The following is a 13,153-nucleotide window of genomic DNA, read 5'->3' as shown; positions in this document are numbered from 1 at the left end:
TTCTCAAAATGTTTGCATAGAAACATTATTTATACATTGTTCATGGAACGTTTTCTGAAGCGTTTTAGTTGACCACTTGTTTCAGAATGTTCAAAAGTAACGTTCCCATAATGTTTGAAGAATGACAAAATAGAATGTTTCCTTAACATTTGTATAAAAACATTTTTAAAACATTAACATTCCGAAATAATGTTTTCATAACTTTATGGGAACATTAGCAAAATGTTCTTGGATGACATTTTTGTTTGCTGGGATATACTTTGGGATAAATCACGGCCTAAACGCTTCTGTTCCAGCAAATACATGGTAAACTCAAAGAAGCCTCTTCATTCTCAGAGCGAGTTCTGCTTCAGGAGCCTGTACACTCACTCACACTGACCTGCTTTGGTATAAATGGAGCCGCACACAGCATTAAAATCTCACCCTTATCAGCACAAGAGCACAGCAAGTGACAAAATGGCAAGACTGCTTATGCAATGTGATTTTGAGCACTGGACCGGGCTCTCCATTGTGTCCCTGAGAGTCAAATATGTTTTTATTGAATGCAGGTCTGCTACAACACTGCATGAACTCAATCAGGAATACGTGCACAGAACAACAAGTGTCCTGAGAGTACAGATGCCACAAAAAGGACCCAAACAATTGAAACTGCTGTGCAGGATACCTTTCAAATAAATGCCACTTGATTAATTGCTTTCTAATGCAATGACATCCAATTACTTTTTGGGGACATTATATGCACTGGGGCAAAAATTTAACTTTAAAATAACTTTCTCTCAGAAATTGCTAGTAAATGTCACAAATAATTACAAAGAAACACCACAGATTGACCTGAAGGTCATATTAAATCCTACCTTTTTGGGGTCCAGATTTGACTCCACAGCAGCTGATGAGGCGCTCAGATTGACAGTCCACATGGTAAAGGAGGTTTATATGGGAAACCCTGTCATGAGGTGTCAGTAATGACCTTCTCTGACTAATTAACTCGTGGGCCATCAGTGTTCAGTCAGATCATTTACAGTCAAACGAGCGAAGGCCCAAATACAGGATCAGTGATGCATGAACTGACTCGTGATGCAAACATTCATATCAAAATCAGATGAACTCTTCTATTTATTCTATTAGAAAATGACATTTTCTGTTAAAAAGCATATTTGCTCACATGATGGTGTCGCTTTATTGGAAAATCATGACATCTTGTGGTGAGACAGTGTACATTTTGCTCTAAGGTCATTTCAAACTGCAAATGTCTTTAATTAAATTCAAAATGTTATTTTAATGTGTGTGAAATGTGACTGTTTCTGTGACTATGTTTTCCAGTGTTATTTGAGTATAATTGAAATGCTATTATATTTTTTATTAGTACTTTCAATTAGTTTTTATTTCATTTTAGTTTCAGTGAACTATAAAAACTCTATTAGTTTTTTGTTTTATATTTTGAAATAGCTTATTTTTACATTTTCTGTTTTCATTTTAATTGTATTAAAAAATGGGTTTTTGTCATTTTTATTAGTGTTTTTTTAAATATGCCTATATAGTATTAAAGTATTAATATTTACATTTTTATTTCAATTTTAGATATTTATTTTAATACATCAAGTCAAAATGAGAAACATCTTGGTAACTACATTAAGTTTAAGTTTAGTTTAAGTTTTTATTTTTTTTTTTAAAAAAAGGTCTTATTAACTCTAATTAAAGTTATTTTAATGATTTTAGTTTATTATAATAACCTGAAACACTACAAAAATATAGTAGTGCAAATAAACACACTATAAAAAAATCATCTTAAAAATGTCACCAATAAACACAGGCATTTTCTTCATAATCTCAGGCACTTTTATCTGACTTCCTTGATCATGAAGTTTTGAGATGCTGCCAGCTGGCATTAGAGCCCTTCCTTCCAGGCAGCAAAACAAGTTTTCATGTGCAGTAAATTTTGTTGAGTGTTTTTGCTGACGGAGCTATTAAATAACTACAAAATATTGTGTTAGGTTTACACAAACACAATATGCTGGGAATAAAACACATCAAGGTTAAAGTCTTCAGGACAACAGTGATAGAAAAACTATTTTATATTTACTAAAGAAACAAGTGATGATTGACAAGTTTTGTACGGGCAAATACTTAATAGCCTACTTAAAATCACAATAATATCAAAATGGGCAATTCTTGTTTTTTAATGGAATGTATTCTTTAAAATATATAAAATTATTTATTTGTGCACATCATTGTTTTAAATTCATGTTCCTCAAAATTTTTAATCAGAATAGCATCTCTTCTCTTCTCTAAAGATGAGGGCGGGGCAACCTGTCACTCACATGAGATCCACCAATAGCAAATCACAACCATCCATCCCGCCCTACATTTGTTCTTGTTCCAGAAGCGTTTCACTTGGATATACATCACAATAGGGAAGAAAAGACTAGCGCAACTTCAGTTTCATGCTGATTTTAAGGTCAGGGCTTGATCAAAATCAATCAATACAAAAAAACTAAATTAATGAGTGGAATCTGATGTAGGCCTACTGAAATCAAAGACTATAGAATAACACAAGACGCGTCACTCGTATTGTTTTGAATGGGAGAAAGTGGCTGTTTCTCAATATGCGATCTTGCGTCCTTGTGTTCTTGCTTTACGTCATCATCAACCGTCGAAGTTCATTCCAAGGCTGCGTCCGAAAACCTAGGAAGCTGTCTTGCTGCCTCGCTATCTTATAAGAGAATGACTTGTACGGCAGCATTTGTGCATGAAGGCACCTCACGAAATTGATTTCGGACAGACTTCTGAGGCAGCGTAACAGTTTAATGATCTACAGCAATATAGCGCGAGCTTTCGTGAGAACTAAACAAATATTTAATTATTACAGTAGTAATTTCTCGATAGAAATTATATCAAAATTGAAATATGTGGATCAAAATCGTACATTTATACACAAACTGAGCAGCAAACGCAACTTTCGGACGCCATCTTTATTTTTCTAGCTCAACTGTCACAGAATGGAAAGCACAGGATTGTGGGATATCAAAGGCAGCTAAGGATACATCTATGCTTCCTTCAAAAATCGATCTGAGGAAGGTATCTCATGAGAGAGGAAGTGAAGCTAACATTGGATTCGGACGTGCCTTGATGCCTTCTTACCTTGAAATGTGTCCTCGGAAGGCAGCATTTTCCAGTTTTCGGACGCAGCCCAATACTCAAGAACGCAAGAACGGAGGACGCATGAAAGTACCCAGATGTGTTCTTGATATCGAGGATGCATCGAATGCAAACTTGAGGGAATCGAACCGTTAAAAATCCCAGAAGACGCTGCGGTGGTCGACGTACGGAAGCCTGTAAGCTTTGAAGTTCTCGTGAGATTCCAGCTACAAGCAAATACGTGACAGCTCGTGAAAGTAAACCGTTTGTTTTGCTTAATTTTAATAAAATGATAACCTGAAGAAAGCCTGCAGTATTTTTATTGACATATAAAAAATAATCTTAACATTGACAAAGCATAACAGCCAAAGGCTACTCATTTTCATAAATACACGCGGTGAAATAAAAAGATAATTATATGAAAACAATGTCTATAATTATATGAAATATTTTTTTTGAACAGGTTATGACATTTGTTTGTGATGTTATGTTGTATTTACTGTGTATTAGCCACTTATAATATGCTGGGACGGTCAGTTGAGCAACAAGATCGCAGCACATCTCAATTCTCAAATGATGCGTTCTCTGTCCTCGCGTCCTTCCAAGATCGTTCTTTCAAGGTCGCCTGGCAAGACCGGACTCCACGAGAACGCAAGTCCGTTCTCTGCGTTCTTGGAATTGAGAAACAGCCAGTGTAACGCACAATATGGCGGAATAAGTCTCGCCTTCTAAATAAGAGCCAATCGCCGATTGGTTAAGTCATCGCGTCAATCACCGGTTTCTATAGAAACAGACGCGCGCCTCCGAAGAGACGCGCATTTAGGTCTGCGCATGCGCATTAGCATTTTTTTTGTCATGATTCGAGCGTTTAGAAACTAAATTTATGAGCCGATTGTTGTTAGATTTCATTGGTGATTTCAAATATGAAACTTAATCGTAAGGTAGGCGAACAGTTTTGGAGAATTTGATGGTTCCCCATTCAAAGAGATTGCATGATGCCCACGATGCCCGAGAGGCATTTCAAAGATGGCCGCCGAGTGAAATGACTTGTCTTAAAGGGACTTTGCTGAAATGTAACCGACTACCGTAGACTCCGTAACGGACTCCGTAGAATGCGTTATTCATTTTCTGTGCCTTTCCGAATTTGGAATTATGGCATCCCTAGTAATAGTGATTCTAAACTTGACTTCGATTCTGCAGATAAAAATCGGTATTGGCGCAAAAGTGACCAATGCAAGTTATTTTAGCATTCATGAAGCTGCGGTCAGTTCTAGCAGGACTTGTCAGTCGTGTGGTTTTCGTCAGATTAATTATTGTCGAGGCCTGCAGTGTCAGCAGACACACAGCATGATGAACCCGTTCACCTCTGAAAAAAAAATGAGCACGACCATAAAAAATAGTCTAAAAGGGGGGTAACAATACACCATAAAACCAAACAGTGAAATTAGCTCATTTTACTCAAATATTACTGAAAGTCCATTTTACTTAATTGAAGAAAATGTTATGTGAAGTTATTCCCAGCTTACAGTATGTAAGGAATAATTGATGATGGGCTGTTGAATAGAGGGCATGCATCAATGTTACTTTCCCACCAGAACATGATCCCTGAGTGGCAAAAGAACCTGATGAATGACTGGATTTAATAGGGGAAACTGCGAAAACATGAGTAAAACAAACGATTACACTAAAGGTTGGACTCGAAAGTGTTCCTTATGACATGTCAAAGAAACCTAATCCATGGATACTGACATGCAGCCAGGAGTCATGTTTCCTGATATTTATATGTGCCTGATTTCGATGCCGGGGAAATACATAAAGCAAATCTGCCTGTGAACGCTTTATATAAATACTATAGGTTGGTCTAAATCGGAGTGATCACGTATATCAATGTTATATAATCGTCATATCGTCCAGCCCTAAAACGTGTAGCCTATAGTTTTTGTCAGTGTTTATTTAAAACACCCAGTTATGCAGAATATAAGATGGTAAATATTTAATTGATGAGTTATCAACACAATATATAACAATACAGGCCTATATAGGGTATGATTTTACCCCCAAATCCAACATTTTGACACAAAATGATAACTGCAAAACATGTTTCTCTGCTGGAGTCCAGTTGTTTCTGTGAATTTCAGTGATCCATTTGCTTCTTTTTTTCTGTAGCTTTCATCAGCCTGTAAAAATATACCTCAGATTTTGTGTCAAAGCTATTTGTACAGTCAATCACAAAGCTCTTTCCCATTTTGGATGTGTTTTGTGTGTTTTTCGTGGCATTCACGCTGAAAACCAATGCTGCAACTTAGTCTTTTTGCCACTCAGTGGGTGTGACCGCAGTCCTAATGGTCAACGGTGACGTCACGTGCATACCCTCTATTCAGTGTTGCCAAGTCTGCGGCTTTCCCCCAGAATTGGTCTACTTTAACACTTTTGCCGTGGATTGTTTTTCATGTCATTTGGTTAAAGCGACCTCAAATAACATGACATTTAGCCCCTGGAATGCAAATTTTCCCAGGGGAACCCCGTGACAAAAGACAATAGAATCCATTATAATCAGTGATGTTGTCTACACTGGATGCAGAGTGACAAATCTCCGACAGTAAACTGTTGCCTCGTTCTATTTATGGCGTACTGACACTAAGGACAAATGCTTTGTAACAGTGTAGACAGCTTTTAGCTGTTGCGACGTGAGCGACAACGGTTGTGTCCGGTGTAGACACGGTGTGTGTTTGAGTGGAAGAGTGTGCTTGCCGTACATAAATGTAATTTTGTGGCAAAAACATGACAATAATTTGTCATTTTTATCCTATTGTTTACTATATTTATTAGCTCGGTCGGTGTCGTTGTGGGTTTTGTTTCTTTTGCTGTCGTATTCTGTAAGAACCTTTTGAATAACTGAAATCATCTAACGAAGTGATATGGAACCGTAATGCGGTCAAAACCTGCCGGAACTACTTTAGCCGTGCGTTTCCCTGAAAATAATTTCACACCTTAAGAACGTTCGTCAACCAATTAGAATCAAGCATTCAACAGCCCTGTAGTATAAAAGGAGAATAAATGTTGTGTTATTGTGTGTGTTTTTGCACAAGATTAATAAAGGGAGAGATGTGTTGGTGTCTAATTTGGTCAAAGCTGGGCTGCAAAAATTAAGACTAATTATGTTGTTTAACTATATATACACTTGCAACTGCAAAGTGAGTTACATAAGATCATGCAAGACAAGTGTGCTATTTCTAGCTAGCAGTTAACAGTAAAAGATGTGTTTTATGCAATCAAATTGTACGATTTAAGAGTAAGTTATATGTTTGTGTAGTACAGAATGTAAAGTTTGACTAATTACCTCAAATTATTTTTAGTTAAGCCAACTTATTATGGGTTTATAACAAGTATTTGCATTGTTTAGGCCACTTTCACTACAGATTTTGGTTATTTATGAGAGTGACAAATGCATTCAAGAACTGAATTCACCCCCCCCCCCCCCCCATGAGAAATGAGTTTATTAAATCTGTGTGAGCAAATCTGAACTGAACAACTAGTTATTAATGCAGTGATGACAGCGGGAGCAGGCTGGTTAAGAGCAGTGTCTTATTTTACCTGTGTTGATGGTGTTAATATTACTGTGGTCAAAAATAGCTTGCACTAAATGAGCTACACAGTTGTCATGTTTCTTGTTTATGGCTCTGAGATGCAAAAACGATTACAAGTTTGACAGTGATGCAGAATTCACTCACTGAACTTTAGCATGATGAGCGGTTTAAACTTTATTATCAATTAGCATAAAACAAACTTTTAACCTGGGTACTGTAAACACTTACACAACATCTTCAGCTGAGTCATACAGTATGTCAGCTCTGTATTTTCAGCTGATGCCAATAAATAAGTCAACAAATGAGTGTTTGACACCATTTGTGGCCCAAATACAGGAGAGAGCTGGAGTGGCATCAAAACCACAAGATAAACAAGCCCAAGCACAAAAGATTTTAAAAAATTGGTTTCTTAATCTTAGTTATGTTAATCTCAACATTTACTAAAACATTATTAGGGTCACAAGTTGTATCTGTTAACATTAGTTAATGCACTGTGAACTAACATGAACATTTTTATTAACTAACATTAATAAAGATTAATAAATAATGTCAAAATATATTGTTTATTCAGTTAATGCATTAACTAAATGAGACCTGTACGGTTCAGTGTTTCCTGGTACCATATGCTTTCACAATGTTTTTTTACGACCATGGTAAAACCTTACGGTTGCAAACTCTGATCTCCACCTCAGTACTTAACTTGCAAGCTTTTTTTTTTAACACATTCTTCATAAGAATAAATGTCTTAACCCATTAAGCATGAAAGTATTAGCAAATCATTTATTTCTAGTGATAAAGTATACAAGCTGTTTAATTCATAGCATTTAATTTAAAATTAAAATTAATGAAAACAATATGAATGAATTAAAACTAAATCCACAGAATGATCCCATGATAGAACCCTTCAAAGGGGACATTAAAATGTAGGAAGGGGGATCTCATTATGATATTACCATCCCTTAATCTGCATGTTTCCACCCATTGCGCCGCCATTTTGTTTTCGTAACGGTGTACCAGTTTCCACTTCCTTAGAGAAGAGGAAGAGTTGTTGTAGTACAGTGTTGTTGACATGCCGTCATTTTACACCGGACTGCTTCACAAACAAGGGTCAATTCAACACTGGATTTGCACAAAAGATGAACATGACGGCACATGCTAGTGGATGAGTTGAATCAACTCCACAGCAACTACATCAATTTATCCACTAACCATTCAGAAACGTCTAAAAGTTGTAACTTCTTCGTGAGTCTCTCCATCAGTGTCGACTCCGGTTTGAACAATGTAAGGCTGAACACCGTTACTGACAATCCTCATTTTGGCTGTGTGAGATTCTCCAGCTTTGTTGTTGTTGAGCTGTTAAAGCTCCGCCCTCTTCTGGAGCAGCAGCTCATTTGCATTTAAAGGGACACACACAGAAACAGCGTGTTTTTGCTCACACCCAAATAGGGGCAAATTTGACAAGCTATAATAAATGATCTGTGGGGGATTTTGAGCTGAAACTTCACACACACATTCTGGGGACACCAGAGACTTGTGAAAGGGGCATTATGTGTAATGATGAGGTAATAAACAAGGAAGTAGGATGATATTAATCTCTAATCTATTAATTTCTAGTCAGAGGCAGGAGATTCAGCAGCATTCATTTCAACACAAATATATGCCCCTGTAAAAAAGATGAGTCATCAGTATTTTTGGTTCATCTTCCAATAAAAAGCTGTAAAATAAATATGTTTATCTTTTAGTAGTACACTATCATTTCAAAGCAACACAAACTTTCCTGTGAAAACACACTAGGCCAGTTATAATGAGATAACACCAGGAAAGTGGGATAATACAATAATCTTGTACCTTACTGACAAAATAGCAATTGCTAGTGGATGGGATGGGGATGGATGGACTCCTAATTTATTTTAAGCCCAATTTCAAGTTTATTTGCTTTGACCAATGACTTAATTCAGCTTCTTTACAGTAAAAACACACGTCCTCATGTTCATAGTGAAATGATAGAGTTTATATAAACAGCGGGTCAGAGTACAGAGACGCAGCGCAGACAGACTGTATGTGCTGCAGGATGACAGACTGAAAACTGATCCAACAGAAGGAAGAGTTAAAGCTGTAACTGTACCACCAACATTGTTTATAAAAAACAATCATGTGTGTGTGAAAGAGTGTGTGAGAGAGAGAGAGATAGAGAGAGAAACAGATTAATGGCAGAATCATTTCAGCTCTTCTGTGGATGATGCTGGAGTCACATTTTCTTCTGGTCCCTCCTGAAATAAACAGAACTTTTTTTAGGTTTTTGACTGATATAACCAAATAAAGAGCAATATTTACCTACATACATTTAACTAAAACATTCTGATATGAAAAATTTTAGAGTGATGAGACAAACAAACTCCTGAAATGGAGAGATTTACCAAATTAAACCATCTCAAACACCATTTTTTGTAGACACTTTATGAAGCCGTTTTTAATCGTTTCAGGTTTTGCTATCATTTTTAAGCGACATTTGTGACCCTGGACCACAAAACCAGTCATAAGTCGCACGGGCATATTTGAAGCAATTCTATATTTCACACTTTCAATCAATTTCAAAATTGACCCTCATGACTGGTTTTGTGGTCCACATTTGGTCATGACCCACAAAGTTTAATACTCACCTTCACCTTTTCCAGTTCTGACCCACCAGGTAGTGATTTCTGGGGGATGTGGAAGGCCTAACAAATCAAAAGGCAGTTATTCAATGTGGTCTTATACAATAAAGTGCTCCTGTTATGCTTTTTTGGATATTTCCTTTGATGCCATATGTAACAGAGCCATTTAAAAAAATAAAAGTTGTCGTCTCCTAAAAGCAAGAATTGATTCTGAAGCGAGTCGTCAGTAATTTCAGTCTCACTTCCTGCTGAACCTAGGTAGGTTTGTAACTAATTTACATAATGCCTGTCTACAGTCTTCATTGGCTGAAGAGCATCTCTTTGCTCCGCCCTCAATCACTGTAGTTGTATCTGAGACTGGAAGAGTTTGGTTCGTGTCGTTCATGTCGAGAAGACGCTGCCAAAGTAAATCCACTTTGATGAGACTGATACGGTAAAACCGACGTCATCGTTACTGGTGGTTTCTGACCAATCAGAGCAGAGCAGCTCTCAGAAAGGCGGGGTTTAGAAAGACCGAATCTTCGAATGTACCTTTTCAGACACTGTGAGAAAAGAGCTGATGCTGTAATGGATATTATGAGAAAATTTAAGTGTTTTTGACCTTGGATGAATGTAAATCTATTGTAGGAGATTCTAATCAATCCTTAAAGGGGTGAACGCTTCGTTCAAATATTTGAACCATCAAACCAGATGTGTAATTATTGAGGTTAAACGTGCATTTATATCAAAGATGCAATATCAGTTATTTGAAGTAGATGGGTTGTCTTCCACCTTTTTAGCTTGCTGGACTTCATCTGTAGACTTCGACCTGCTTTTCGCTGCGAGTCTCTGGGGTGAAGTGGACTGCAAAGACACACACACACAGAGAAATTCAGCACAGTAAAATGACCACATCAGCACAACGGTCACTTTCTGTCAGCTCAGCAGAGTAAACTCACCTTCTGATCCATGATTTAACTGTAGACGCTCTCCTCAAACACACTCCGATCTACCTGAGCAGCTGCTGTCAGAAGAGAATAAAGAGTCATGACAGACAGAAGTGTGTGGTGTTTTACTACCACTAGAGGTCACTGCTTTCTAAAGGAAACCGCAAACCGGTAAAGCCTGACAAATGAAATAATAGTCTGAAAAATCATTTACACTATATGAAGTTACACTATAGGTAACTTTGCAACTACATGTCAACTAACTCTCATTAGAGGCACAAAAATATATGCAATTTGGTGCAGATGCTGAAATTTATATGGACAAAATGTAAGATGAAATTATGTAAATCAATGAGATTTTAGTTTTATGATTTAAGCTCTGTAGTTTTAAAACATATAATGCAATACAATGAAGATTGAGAGATAAACTAATAAACTTGATAATCACGTTTGAGACTCACATTTTTATGATTTTACTATAAAATGATGTATGGAAGATCAAGTAAAGCTAAATTGTTTCAGTCCAGTTGATTAATTCTCATCTCTGAGATATATATCTATTTCACACAATGACATTTTCAAATGAGCTATTCATTAAACTCCCACAGTCCGTCTCCTTGACCAGAGATTAACACACGTCTAAAGCGTGCGTGAGAAGCTAAAGTGAAAGCGATGAGCCGGAGAGAGAGGGAGAGGTTGAGCTCTCGATGATCTGCTGTGACTGTGAAGAGCTCTGTGGCTCGAGAGGAGGAAAACACACTTCCTATCGATTCATCCACACCAGTGAGTCAACAGCACTAAAGCTGACGTTTCTGAGGCAGATACAGCCTCACACACACTCAGATCTGAAAGGACAAGCAATGAGTGATCTGCACCATCCTAACATTCTTCTTCGAGCTGAACTACTATTTGTTCCTTTAGCTTTCTAGGACACAGAGACTTTGTGAGAGGCCGCTGGGGTCTGAGTGATAGCTATAGGGTGTTCTGAATGTAAATAAAATTACTCTAATCTTAATTAATAAAATGCTTAAATATATTTCTTATATATTACATCAATTATATAATTATAAGATTACATAATATTAATAATACTATAAATAATTATTAATAATATAATTAAATAATTATAATTAATAAAGAATTATAAATAATAATTTTATAAAACATTTTGATTTACATGTGATTGACTTTCTAACATAGTAAAATTCCAAAAGACAATTCAATCAAATAAATCAAAATGTATTAAATCAATTATGATATTAAAATGAGAAAAAATATATTAAATCATAAAATCCAAAATAATAATAAACTAAACTGTCAAACTTTATCTTATAGTATATTATAAAAATTAAATAATAAAATTACATATATTAATAAAATCATAATGAAATGCAAATAAATAAAAAATACTATAAATAATATACCTTTAATAATAATAATAATAATAATAATAAATCTAATATGCTAGAATACAATCAAAATGTATTTCTTATATATTACATCAATTAAATGATAACATTACACAAAATATATTAATAAAATCCAAACAATAAAAAAACTATAAATAATACTCTTAATAGTAATAATAATGATCTAAAATGCTAAGACAATTAAGATGTATTTCTTTTACATTACATCAATTACATAAAGTTACATAAAATTTTAAAAAAATAGTAATATAATCCAAAATGCTAAAAAGCAAATTGTAATGTTGCTTATATAATATATATTGCACAAACCTACTCTAAAAGAACAATTAAAACATTTTTCTTATATATTAAAAATTTATATTATATTATATTATATTATATTATATTATATTATATTATATTATATTATATTATATTATATTATATTATATTATATTATATTATATTATATTATCTCAAGCAGAAACGGCCTATATCAGGGAGCCTTCAAATATTGTGTTGGTCAACGGGAGCCTTTGAGTCCAAAAGGTGGATAATCTCTTGTCGGTTTGATGTTTTTACACCCATTTTATTGTGGGGTTTTGAAAAATCTCTGCCTCCAACCTGAAGTATGAGCAATAATAACAGCAACGCTCGACTTGTGCAGAACGAGAGAGAGATAGAGAGATTGAGGCAGAAAACGAGGCTTAAAAGCAAGTGATTTCGATGTGAAAGGAGGGTGAGATGTGACCTCGCACTACGCTTCGATTAAGTCGGCTAATGTAAAACTTATCAGCCTGTTCTGTAATTCAAATGAGGATTTAATAACGTTGAGAGGAACACCATCATCTTCCTGAAGGTCAAGAAACTTACGAAGGTCAATAAAACTCACCTGAACACTAATCCACACTCTAAAAATGTTGGGTTGTTTTTCAACCCATGTTTGGGTCAAATATGGACAAACCCAACTGTTGGGTTTAAATTTAAAAAAAAAAAGTAAACCAACGGTTGGGTTTGTCCATATTTGACCCAATCATGGGTTGAAAAACAACCCAACATTTTTTTAGAGTGCAGGTTTACATCTTTGTGCTTTCGATCAATTCAAGGAACGTTAATATATTTGGACATCACCATTAAAGCACAAATCTTAACCCTCACTATTGGACACTATTATGGTAATACCATGGTATCTTTTAAAGCATCTACAAACATCCTGGAATATAAATATCAAACCACTACAACACATGATGAATAACAGAAATCTCCAGCAGCGGATGTCAATCAATCTCACGCTGTGATGATTTTTCTTCCTCGGCCAGTGAGTCAGACCTGCAGCACATATTTAAAAGCACACCAACACCTTCCTTGCTGCTCATATAGTAAATTATTAAAACAAAAAATTCAGTGAGGAGGACAGAAAGACACATTAGCATCTTCCATAC

The 13,153-nt window shown here is 35.6% G+C and overlaps 1 long non-coding RNA gene across 1 annotated transcript; it reads right to left on the bottom strand.

The window, feature by feature from the left end:
• Positions 1–6,982: 6,982 nt before the first annotated feature.
• Positions 6,983–11,569, bottom strand: LOC137018837 (uncharacterized). The gene is made up of 4 exons (XR_010894947.1): positions 10,315–11,569; positions 10,148–10,219; positions 9,383–9,439; positions 6,983–8,992 (listed from the first exon to the last, which is right to left on the bottom strand). It is a non-coding gene; the product is annotated as an uncharacterized lncRNA (long non-coding RNA).
• Positions 11,570–13,153: the final 1,584 nt, after the last annotated feature.

Source organism: Chanodichthys erythropterus, chromosome 1, assembly GCF_024489055.1.
Source record: "Chanodichthys erythropterus isolate Z2021 chromosome 1, ASM2448905v1, whole genome shotgun sequence".
Taxonomy (NCBI): Eukaryota; Metazoa; Chordata; class Actinopteri; order Cypriniformes; family Xenocyprididae; genus Chanodichthys; species Chanodichthys erythropterus.
Note: the sequence above shows the minus strand (reverse complement) of the source record. Positions and strands in the feature narration are given on the sequence as shown.